We start from the raw sequence: 12,500 nt of genomic DNA on the forward strand, positions 1-12,500 counted from the left end.
CTGTACTGCTTCTCTGTAAGTTATCATAGAGGGTTGCAAAGAAGTGAATACTTCTAGCAATATATATATATATATATATATATATATATATATATATATATATATATATATATATATATATATATATATTTATACATATGTATATAATGACTGTGAAATATTTTCTGTCAAAACAGAAATCCATCTAATAGAAGGAGCCCATAAAAATGCTATATTTCAGAGACCAAACTGCCTCCCTCTACAGGCAAGTATATGAATGAAGTAAGGAATACAGACAGGCGGTATTTATACCAAGAAATCCAGAGGTCTTCCGTTACGTCACTCGAGTTGATAGCTTCTTAATCTGCTTAATCGCTGGTTGGAGGAAGATTTTATCTATAATATCTGAGTCCCATGCTCATTTTGATAGATTCATCGTATTTCTTTGTTTAATCAGGGCTGATTCCAACATCTGGCTTTTGAACCGACAATTGCTGCTATAAATTATATGTGACGAATTCCAGTTTATCCTGTGGTTATGGTTATTTGTATTGTTAAAAGTAGTTAAGCTCTGTTGGCCATACCGTACTGACGTTCTATGATGTATTACTCTCTGGGGGAGCGTTTTACCAGTAAAACCAATATACGATTTGTCACAGTACAGTCGAGGCAAGGTATTTCATATACTCATGTGTCTTTGGGGACTGGCTTTTGTTGGACTTAATCAAGGATTTGGCTAAGGTTTTTGGGTAGGTAAAAGCAAAAGGGTTAGAGTTTCCAAGAGTCTGTGTCAACGTCTTAATAATGTCCAGGTGTGGGATTTTAACTTTATTGTTGGGCGTCTTACTCGTCTTGTTTTGAAGGGGACGGTAGAATATTGTGTTAGCTTTATGGATCTCTTTCTCAATTATATGGTGAGGGTATTTCAGAGATGACAGCTGCCTACGGATTAGTTCAATTTCCTTTTCTAGGATATCTGGGGAGCAAATCCGTAAGGCTGTTAAGAATGAAATTGCTCGCTACGCCGATCTTCATAGAACTGTCATGATAACTAAAATAGTGTATGTATGTAAGTGAAAAAGTTGGTTTTCTGTATACGGTAAATTTGTATTCTGTCGCGTCTTTAATTATTAAAACACCAAGGAAAGGAATTTTATTGTCTGTTTCCCATTCAACTTTAGATTTAATGCTGAGCTCTGATGCATTTGGTTTTGAATGAAATTCGTTGAAATTGCCTCACCTGTCATCCTAAAATGCTATGATTTCATCTACATATCTCATCTACCGCATGTCTTTAGGTTTTATTGCATTTATTATTACAGTCTCAAAATATCCATGTATAAGTTGGTTAAAATGGGGCATAAAGGCTGCCCATGCTACACCCGAATTTTTGTTTATAGAATGACTCCCCGAAAGAAAAAACGTTGTTTGATGCACATAATTCGAATAATTTTATTATTTTATCCAGGGCTAGTGGGAGATGATCTGAATAGGGGGGTCTAATTTTTCCTTCAAAAACTGGTACTTTTGTAAATAGGAATCTACATCTTAGCTTAAAAGTTTTATGTTATGAATTTGTGACAGAAATCTTCAGAATGTTTATTGTGACTGGGAGAAAATGTGCCTAAGAAAAGGGAAAGGAGGCCGGCTGACCATTTAGAAATTTTATAATTGAAAGCTCCGGCACTTGAGATGATAGGTCTGAATGGAAGATTATCTTTGTGAGTTTTGGGAAGGCCATAAAAGTAAGATGGTTTCGGGTTAAGAACTTCAAATTTCTCCAATATTTCAGTTCTCTCTTTGTCTTTGCCAGTTAATCTTACTTTTCTGAAAAGTTCTGTGGGGACGTTTTGGAGGTGATTTTTCGTTAATTTATCATAAGTGTTTGTGTCACTAAGCAGTTGGTTGATTTTGTAAAGAGGAAATATATAGATCAAAACTCCCTTTTTCACGAAAAATGAAAAGTACGAAAATCTCGAAGTCTCCAATGCAGCAGAATGATCTTTATGCAATCAGCAACATTGAATGCATCTCAGCCTCTCGTAATACGACTGGAATTCCAGGGGAATGGAATGACAAAGTTGATGCGTTTCATCATCAAAAAGTTCATCTCGAAACGAAATGTCCCAAGTACATATGAAAGCATTGAAGATTCTTTATTACGGTCATTTCAAAATCAATTAAGCGCAATCATTTTTTATATATAAATTTCTACCTCAGATCGGGATCGAACCCTGGTTTTGAGAATCCTCGGATTTGAGAGAAGAAATTTATTTCTATTATGCACGTGATTGTGTTGTTATTATTATTATTATTATTATTATTATTATTATTATTATTATTATTATTATTATTATTATCTCAAAAGTCTCTAAAATGGTGAAGAAACCCACAGTGATGTCGGAGTAAATTTATATATATTAAAAATATATATTGAAAGTATATATAAAACGAGAGCCTTCGGGAGACTATAGGTTCTCGAAAGCTCTTATTTTATTTATACTTCTAATATACATTTATACCGACATCATTCTGGGATTACTTTAAACATTATTATTATTATTATTATTATTATTATTATTATTATTATTATTATTATTATTATTATTATTATTATTATTATTATTACTGATGTTGCTTTTGTTGATAATCTTCCCCGTGAAATTATCGAGAAGCCTTGATATGCGATCACAGCACAAAGAACCTCCATGTCAATGACCTGACTTGACCTCGTATTATCATGCATATTTGTTTTTGTCTGGATGCTTTGCACATACAGAGGATTTGGCAAGAGACACAACGAGCACCTTGATTTAGTGTTATTTGAGTCAGTAAGCGTCGAAATCCGCTAAAATATGCTACATTCACGACACTCGATATCACAGTCTGGAAGAGACCGTTGATCTTGACAGAGTCACTTGGTCTGAAATCATTTCCCTTAAGCTTATTTATTACTGTCAGTTGAGGTCCTTCACCTCACCTTCCTCACGGTTTAAAAAGAAATATCAAAAGCTTACAGCTATGTTTGACAACAGTCCACGTGTGGAAATAAATTGGCGTAACGACTATGGTAAAGAGATTACAAATTTTGAGCTGAAAAGGTGCCTCATTAACCTTCACTTGTCTGAAAGTGAAAAGGACACTGACCTGACTGGTCTTCCTGATTTCGTTTGAATGGATCTTCACCTGATGAGATTTGACCTTTGCGACCTGAGAGTGGAATGGCCGGCGTGGAACCTGATCTGTGTGGACGTAGTTATTTTTATTCATAATGCGCTCACAAAGAACCTCCATACACACAGATATATATATAAAATGATTATTTATATATAAAGTGAAAATAATATATATATATATATATGCTTATATAATATATAGATATTATATATATATATATATATATATTTATTTATATATATATATATATATATATATATATATATATATATATATATATATATATATATATATGTTTGTCTGTTGTATAATATTTATTTGTGTATATATATGTATGTGTTTGTGTATTTGTGTGTGTGTGTGTGTGTGATGTTTGAAGGACCTCACATCATTCCAAGAAATCCCACCAGTTTGGAGTTTTCCACTAAGGAAAATAAGAAAACTATCGGTTTCCAGATTTCATGTTCTAGAAAACCGCATTGGAAAAGCAATAAGGGTCTTTGGTTTTGTATCTATTGAGCAAAATTAATTATGAAACGCAAGAAAGGATTATTATGTGTCTGTGATGTAGAATTACAGAATTGATTCCCTGTCTGCAGCTCACATTTATTTCTCAGACTAAACCGATGGCACGACCCAGTTTGAACACGAGGACAAATGCACGAGATTCGATTCTCGACAACACTTGCCAGTCACCAAACAATGGTTGTTATAAAATTCATGATCTTGCCAGGGTCAAGAGAGGAAAGCAAGGGATTCGAATCAAAATGTGCATGCCTTCTTATACTTCTTTCTAATGAACACCATAATATTCTTTGAAAGCTTGATTTTCAAGTCTATAGCGTTTGTGGGTTTGTTCCATAAGAATAGGGTTCATCTCCTGAATATAATAATAACTGGAAAAAATCCTCTTTAGTTTACCTTCCGAGGTTTGTCTCTGTTGGTTGGGCAGAATCGAGAGGCCAACACCAAGTTTCTGTTTTCCAACAGTCCCTTACCACACGTACGCGAAGCCTCTGAGTTAGGATAGGTGCTGGCATAAGACCGGTGTAATTTAAATCACCCAACAAACCAGTCGAGGTCTTTTTTGTATTTTGTGCTGTTCTAGTGACTAATATTTCTCAGTGTTTTGTCCATTAAATTAGTAACAAGAAATTTAAGAGGTTTGCCCATGATAGCCACAGAGTATCATTAATATGCTCTTATTTGTGCACTAATACAGTTAGCATTCATTCCTGTCTAAGGACCTTAATACATGTGCACTTTGTTAATTGATCTAGAGACACAAATATTGTATCAGGTCATGCATTTTGAAGTGGGCTACAATTCAGTCATTGCCCCAAATCATTCCTTACACGCAGGTTATATTTTTTCTTTTCAAATTCGCTTGCATTACATTGCAGGGGTTGGTGATCAGTTAAAGATACAATGCATTTTCCATTTGCTTTTCTATTTTTATTAATAATGGTTTATTGAACACCTGAAATTCATATACTCTTCATTATTTGAATACTGTTATATGGAAAATATTCAGCAACAGCTTTCCATAGTATGGAATGACACATAACAGCTGAGAATTTTTGCATTTTACCTTTTGATCATATTTTTAGGATTCCACAAGTCAAGTCTTGGTGGTTCTATACTGAGGAAAGAGTTTCAGTATCCATTGGTTGTAATCTGCATGTTGCACCTGGTCTGATTATTTTTTCAAGTATTTCATAATCTTATACAAAAATTTATCGTAAAAAATATTTTGAAGCACTGAGACTTAAGAACGTGGTATTGGACGAATTAATAAAATGTCTAATTCCTTATGAGCCATGTTTTCTATTGAAGGACCATCTCATTTTTGAATAATGGTAAGATAAAAAAGTAAAAAATACGCAGAAGTTTCTTCGACGCAAACGAGTTTTCTGTACAGTGTATAATGCTGTATGAAACCCTCAGCCGCGGCCCACGAAACTTTCAGTCACGGCCCGGTGGTGGCCTGTGTTATTGGCACCTATATCGGTGCCAGATGCACGATCATGGCTAACTTTAACCTTAAATAAATTAAAAACTACTGAGGCCAGAAGACTGCAATTTGTTTGATGACTGGAGGGTGGATGATCAACATACCAATTTGCAGCCCTCTAGCCTCAGTAGTTTTTTAAGATCTGAGGGCGGACAGAAAAAAGTGTTGCTGGACAAACAAAGCCATCTCAATAGTTTTCTTTTACAGACAACTAAAAGTAGATTCCGAACGCCAGTATATTTCTAGAACAGGAATGATACGGGAAAATGAAAGGCCATTCATTTGTTTTGGTAAAATTCTTCACATGGCATTTCCATAGCTTTGAGAATATTTCAGCCAATTTCAGTTTTACTCCTTCAGCTGAATCCTTTCAAGGGAACCTCTGACAGGACAGAGGTAAGTGGAATACAAAAGTAAGTGAAGGCGACCAGCTCGAATATATATAGTAAGTCTTTAATTTTGTGTCAGTGAGTGTCACCATTCATTTATGCTCACTAATACAAACTACATTATGTACTTGACGAAAATCTACCTGTCATACATTCACAAGAACATCAGTAATGTTATTTTGTCCCTCAAACGTTGTTATACACGAATGGAGTTATTTCCTTTCTATACTTATTTGTTCCTTTCAACAAAAGAGGGAGATGAATGGAATTCACAGTACGCTCACTTTCTACTATGAAAGCACAGCTGCCTTTCCCCTTCAGCAGACTAACAACTCCAATGAGTCCATTATTCTGGGTCACAGCTAATTTCCAGGATCGTTTCCAGCATAACACGCCACAATTTCCGCATGAAAGAAAATTCTCCACACGGACGGAATTCCAGGCACGACTGTTAGTAAACATCAGCCACCAGTTATTCTGTGAGACTTTGAAAAGGTATTTACTCCGCCACAGATCGAGGCTCTACAGATGCAGGAAAAAGTCATGATTGTCCTTAATTGCTTGACAGGGGAGCACGAGAAAAAGTAAATAGAAGGGAAGGGAGAGAGAGAGAGAGAGAGAGAGAGAGAGAGAGAGAGAGAGAGAAACCACTTCCCAGCGTCAGTACTGAAAAGACAATGTGAAAGTTTGGACATGAATATTGTCATCAATGTTATCATTGTCACTCTCTCGTTGTAAATTGTTCTTTGCTTCTAGTGATAACCAAAGATGAAACAATAGCTTTTGTTTATTTAATTTATTTGTACAATTGTAGCTCATATTACAAATATTACAGCCATAGGATTCAAACTATACTTCCACCTTCTAGCGATACTCTGTTATCAGTTCAGTGCTTTTAAATTGCCATTTATTGACTTTTCTCTTTTCCTTTCTCTGTCTTTCGACTTCCACTTCGTCTTTCTTTCCCCATATCCCTCACGACAGCCGAGGGACTTCCATCAGCGACAACAACAAGTGACAGATCGTCCCTCAAAATCGCCCATATTTGAAACCTTTCGATTTTGTGTTGAAAAAGGAAAATGGAAACCTTCCGTCGAGCACAGAAAGGATTCGCTCTCCATCTCAGACAAGAAATTGCTTTTGCAGACGAGGGACAGGAAGGAGAAGTCAAGTCTGCTTTTATCATTTTTTCCCGGAAGAGGGGAACAAGACGTCTGCATGACACAGTAGCCTTCCTGCAGAGAGAATAATAAATGAAGATGTTTCAAAGAGAGAGAGAGAAGCTCTTCCAATTGGTACCTTTTCCAAACAAATAATATGCTTATTTCTCATTTCTATGATGATTTAGAGAGAGAAAGAGGGAGGGAGAGAGAGAGAGAGTATGTGAAAAGGACTTCACACGAAGCTAGACTTAGGAACCTGAATCTAAAGCAGGATCATCCTGTTACGCAAGCAGACATATACACATGTCCATACACACACACACACACACACACACACACATATATATATATATATATATATATATATATATATATATATATATATATATATATATATATATATATATATATATATATATATATATATATATATATATATATATATATATATATATATATATATATATATATATATATATATATATATATATATATATATATATATATATATATATATATATATATACACATATACATATAAATACACGTATATTATATATGTTTCCGATAGTGCGTAATTCGGGTATTGCTGGCTATAAAGGAGATGATGGGAGTTGCTAGAGGTATATCTGATCATTATTTGATCGTGGTAAAAGATAGAAAAGAATGGGTTCAAACGATCAAATTTAATTAGACCAAGTGATTTTGATCAGGTGGAAGTGATTTACGCTTCTTAGAGAAAATCGAGAAAAAGTTATGGAGTTTTAAGACATAAAATCCGAGGGGTATATATATATGATAATATATATATATATATATGTATATATATAATATATATATATATATAATATATATATATATATATAAAATATATATATATACTTTATATAATCACTGTTACGAAAATCAGCGGATTGTTTGTTGGTATAGGAGGGTAAGAACAGGTGATAAACGCTCCAAAATGATGATAATGAAACTTAGTAGAGGAAAAATTAGAATAACTTTATGAGATTCCATTACCTATAAGCAGCAAAACTTAACAGATATGAAGTACAGTATAAGGTGTAAACGTTCAAAAAGGACGCTAACTAAACATTAGCATGGTGGGAAAACTTACAACAAATATATGATTTTCAATTCGTTGATTTTTTAACGTTCAAAAAAAAACTCACTAAAATATCAGAAATGACGCAAAAAAGGCCATGAGCTTATTCTGTCATCCTGCAAAAACATTAGTTAAATAAAAAAAATTCCATGTCCAAAAAAATAAGTGATAAAAAAGAGAGGAAAAAGTGCCAAAAGCAGAGAAGTGGAGGAACTCCCAGCCAGAGAAGCGACGCGAACACTTAATGAGGACTGACGTTAAGTGTCTTCCACATGGGCTGTTCAGCTACTGACGTCCCTTGAGAGGGCCAGAGCATTTTCGGGTTTCCTGCCATTTCTCTGTTCTCTGTATTTATGAGTTAAATTCCTTGTTTCTCCGTTTTACTTCCCTTCTCCAGGCTCCTCTTCTTAGCCTGTATCTTGAATGGGCTGACACTACATAAGAATGGAAATATTAACCGACTAATGTATGACTAAAATAACATTATAGATGCACTAATTATAAGTGGTTGATTGGTGCATTATCGTAAAGTGTACAATGTGGTTAGGTATTACTTAACATGCAGAAGTTGGCTGCCTTCATTTACTTAGTATTCCACTTCCTTCTGCACAATCAGAGGTTTCACCGACTGACTTCAGCTGAAAAGTAAAGATAAAATTTTTGAAGATAATATTCTTGAAGTGATATAAATATTTTTCGAATTCTATCAAAATAAATTATTGCCCTTCATTTTACTGTATCATTCCTACTCAAGAAATACATTGGCATTCGGAAGTCTAGTTTTTGTTGTGTCATTACTCGGAAATGATGTGGGCCTTCAACAAAACAGCTAGCTGATAAAGAATGAGAGAGTATTTTCATTCCTCAAAAATCCAAGTTTAATTTCAGTACTTCAAAATAATGGTATATTTGTTCTTTTTTTTATTATATTTCTCTCAAGATTGGGGTAACATTTGAAAGAGTCAACCAAAGAAGTGTAAAACGCAGATTACAACCAGTGGATTCTTGAGGTCTAAACTCAGTATACTGCCAGAACTTTACTTATGGTAGCCTTAAAATAGTACCAAAAAGGAAAATGCAAAAATTCTCGCTTGAATTATGTTACTTTATGATATACAAAGTCGTTACTGAATTCTTTACAGAAAATACTGTACAGTACTATTGAAATGTTGAAGCACATACAAGTTTCAGGTATTGAAGAAACGTTTATTAACAAAAGTAAGCTACAGCGATACAGGAACACATTCCTATAGGGAAATCAAATGGAAAATGTATCTAAGTCTTAACTGGTCACCAACTCTTGCAACACAGTTTCAGTGAACACAATAAGCAGGAAGTAATCAGAATGTATTGGACGATTTTGGGCAGTGAAAACAGTGTAGCCCACTTTAAATAGCATGACCGGAAGCATTCTTTATGTCGCTAGAAAAACAAACAAAATGTACATTTATTAAAGTCAGTGGACGTGAACTATTCCTGACTGGGTCAGTGAACTCAATGCTAGCATTCTTTGAGATGAACAGACAAAATAATCTTACCTTGACTCGAAAACTGAAGACAAGGCTGCGTACAATAGATGCACACAAGACTGATTTCAACTTGGCGAAATACTGAAGCCTCGGATACAGTAATTATCAGAACATTCCCACATTCTGTGCCTGTCTTGAGCAACCTTCTCAGATTTCTTGGTACCTGTCAAGTGGACGTAACGTTGAGAAACGTTAGTCACTGTAATGAAAAGATAATACAAATAAGACCTCGAGTGGTTTGTTAGTTGGTTTAAATTAAACCAGCCTTATTCCAGCACCTGTTCTTACTCAGTTACCGTCGGAGAACAGAAACTTGGTGTGGGTCTCTAGACTCTGCCCAACTCACCGTGACAGACCTCGAATGTTCTACCAATAGAGCATTTTTGCCAGTTGCTCCTTCTTGGTACCAAAGCATACAAATTTTCATTCTAATCCCTTGCTTTTTTCTCTTGCCCCTGGCTGACTGAAAATTTATGACATGTGTGGGTTTTATTTATGCAAAGATCGTGAATTTTATAACAATCATTGTTTGGTGACTGGCACGTGTTGCCGTGTATCGAGTCTCGTGCATTTGCCCTCGTGCTCACACTGGGTCGTGTCAGGTTTAATCTGAGAAATAATATTTAAGCTACATAAAAATCAATTCTGATATTCTATATTACATAATGTTCCAAGCATGCGTTTCGTAATTCACTTTGTTCAGTAGATACACAACCAAAGACTCTTTCTTATTGCTTTCCAGGACATTTTTCCAGAACTTGGAATCTGGAAACCACCAGTTTTCTTGTGTTCCGCCCTGGAAAACTAGGCCTTCCCTCGAGGAATATCAGGTCCTTCAAACACCACACCGACCTCCTGTGTTGGTATAAGGCCACCGTAATCAACAATATGAATGTCATGTAATTTTACATTTTGTGGGAAGGACAACCTTTAAACTTAAACTGGAGTCATTATACGCAATAGGACTTGTTTAAAGTAAGTTAAGTATACCTTAGTTTAACAGACCACTGAGCTGATTAACAGCTCTCCTAGAGAGCTGGCCCGAAGGATTAGATTTATTTTACGTGGCTAAGAACCAGTTGGTTATCTTTGGACCTACAACTGTTCGAACCACATTATAGCGAGAAATTAATTTCTGTCACCAGAAATAAATTCCTCTAATTCTTCATTGGCCGGTCAGAGAATCGAACGCGGGGCCAGCAGAGTGCTAGCTGAGAACGGTACCCACCCTTCCAATGAGGAACTATTATTTAAAGTAAGAGATTGTTTGGTTGTTTAATAATAGAAAATGTTCGAATTCGGAAGGTTATATATTCAAACGATTTGGGTAAAAAAAAGAAAGACCTAAGCCAATAATTGGGAGACACTTTTAACTCTTAATTGAACAAAATTGATTTGACTATTCAGGATATGCTGTAAGACTTTAAGGGAACAAGAACAACAATTATTTTCATATCCACCGAAATGGTAATTATTGGGAAATCATTTCATAAAATAAGTAAATGGGCAAAATGCCTTATTCCCTCTACCGGCATTTCAGTGGAAATCTTTTACCGAACTTGGAACAAACGAAGACATTAAATCCTTTCTTTGTTTTATTTATTTGAAGCCTAAATCATCATAGGAATAAGCATATCATTTGTTTGGAAAAGGTACCAATTGGAAGAGCTAGAGTAATGCTCTCTCTCTCTCTCTCTCTCTCTCTCTCTCTCTCTCTCTCTCTCTCTCTCTCTCTCTCTCTCTTACAAAATATAAAGTTTAAAGATTAACGCTTACATCTAGCATGGCATATATAAAGAAATATTTTTTCTTTTCATTTCAAACAAAATATTATTATTTGATTTGCTTCATGGCAACTATTCAGTTTAATGTTAATATTTATTGGGTTATATATTCAGTGTTAAATTAACTTTGTTGATGAGAGATATATATATATATATATATATATATATATATATATATATATATACATATATATGTATGTATGTATGTATGTATGTATGTATATATATATATATATGTATATATATATCAACATATATATGTATATATATTATATATATATATAAATGTGTGTGTATGCACATTATGGAAAAGGACAATTACATTCACATCAGATCAGGTTCCACGCCGGCCATTCCACTCTCAGGTCGCAAAGGTCAAATCCCATCAGGTGAAGACCCTTTCAAACAAAATCAGGAAGACCAGTCAGACAAGTGAAGGTTAATGAGGGACCTTTTTAGATCAAAATCTGCAGTCTGTTCACCACAGTAGTTAAACCAATTTATTTTCAGAGGTTCCATGTTTTCAAACATACCTGGTAAGTGAGCTTTTGATATTTCTTTTTAAAATGAGAGGAAAATGAGGTGAAGGACCTCAACTGACAGTAATGAATAAGCTTAAGGGAAATAATATCAGACCAAATGACTCTGTCAGGATCAAATGTCGCTTCCAGACTGTGGTATCGAGTGTCGTGAATGTAGAGTAATTTGGGCCGATTTCGACGCTTGTTGACTCAAATAACGCTCATTCTGGGTGCTCGTTGTGTCTCTTGACTCAACATTTGTATTTGCAAAGCATTCAGACAGAACCTAATATTCAGGATAATACGAGGTCAAGTCAGGTCATTGACATGGAGGTCATTTGTGTTGTGATCGCATATCAAGGCTTCTTGAAAAGTTTAAAGGAAGTTAACAACAAAAGCAATATCTTTAATAATAATAATAATAATAATAATAATAATAATAATAATAATAATAATAATAATAATAAATAAACGTTAACGTGTGTAATTGAAGTAATTTATACTTGAAATCCGGCTAACGCTCTTGCCTCTGATTTGAGAATCCTGGGTTCGATCGCGACTTGAGGTAGAGATTCATATATGATGACTGTGTTCATTAGATTTTGAAATGACGCTGATAAAGGATGCTCAGATACATTTGGGGACATTTGGCTGAGGTGAGCCTTCTGATAATACACATTCAGCTTCGTCTCTCCCCTTCCCTGTAATTCCAGTTTCCAGGATCCAGCACCAGAGGCTGACGGGCGTTCAGTGTCGCTGATCGCATAAGGACGATTCTGCATCGGGAACTGCGAGATTTTCGCTCTTTTCATCCCATACGAATTTAGGGAGAAATGTGA

This window comes from Macrobrachium rosenbergii, chromosome 47 (genome assembly GCF_040412425.1).
Source record: "Macrobrachium rosenbergii isolate ZJJX-2024 chromosome 47, ASM4041242v1, whole genome shotgun sequence".
Lineage (NCBI taxonomy): Eukaryota > Metazoa > Arthropoda > Malacostraca > Decapoda > Palaemonidae > Macrobrachium > Macrobrachium rosenbergii.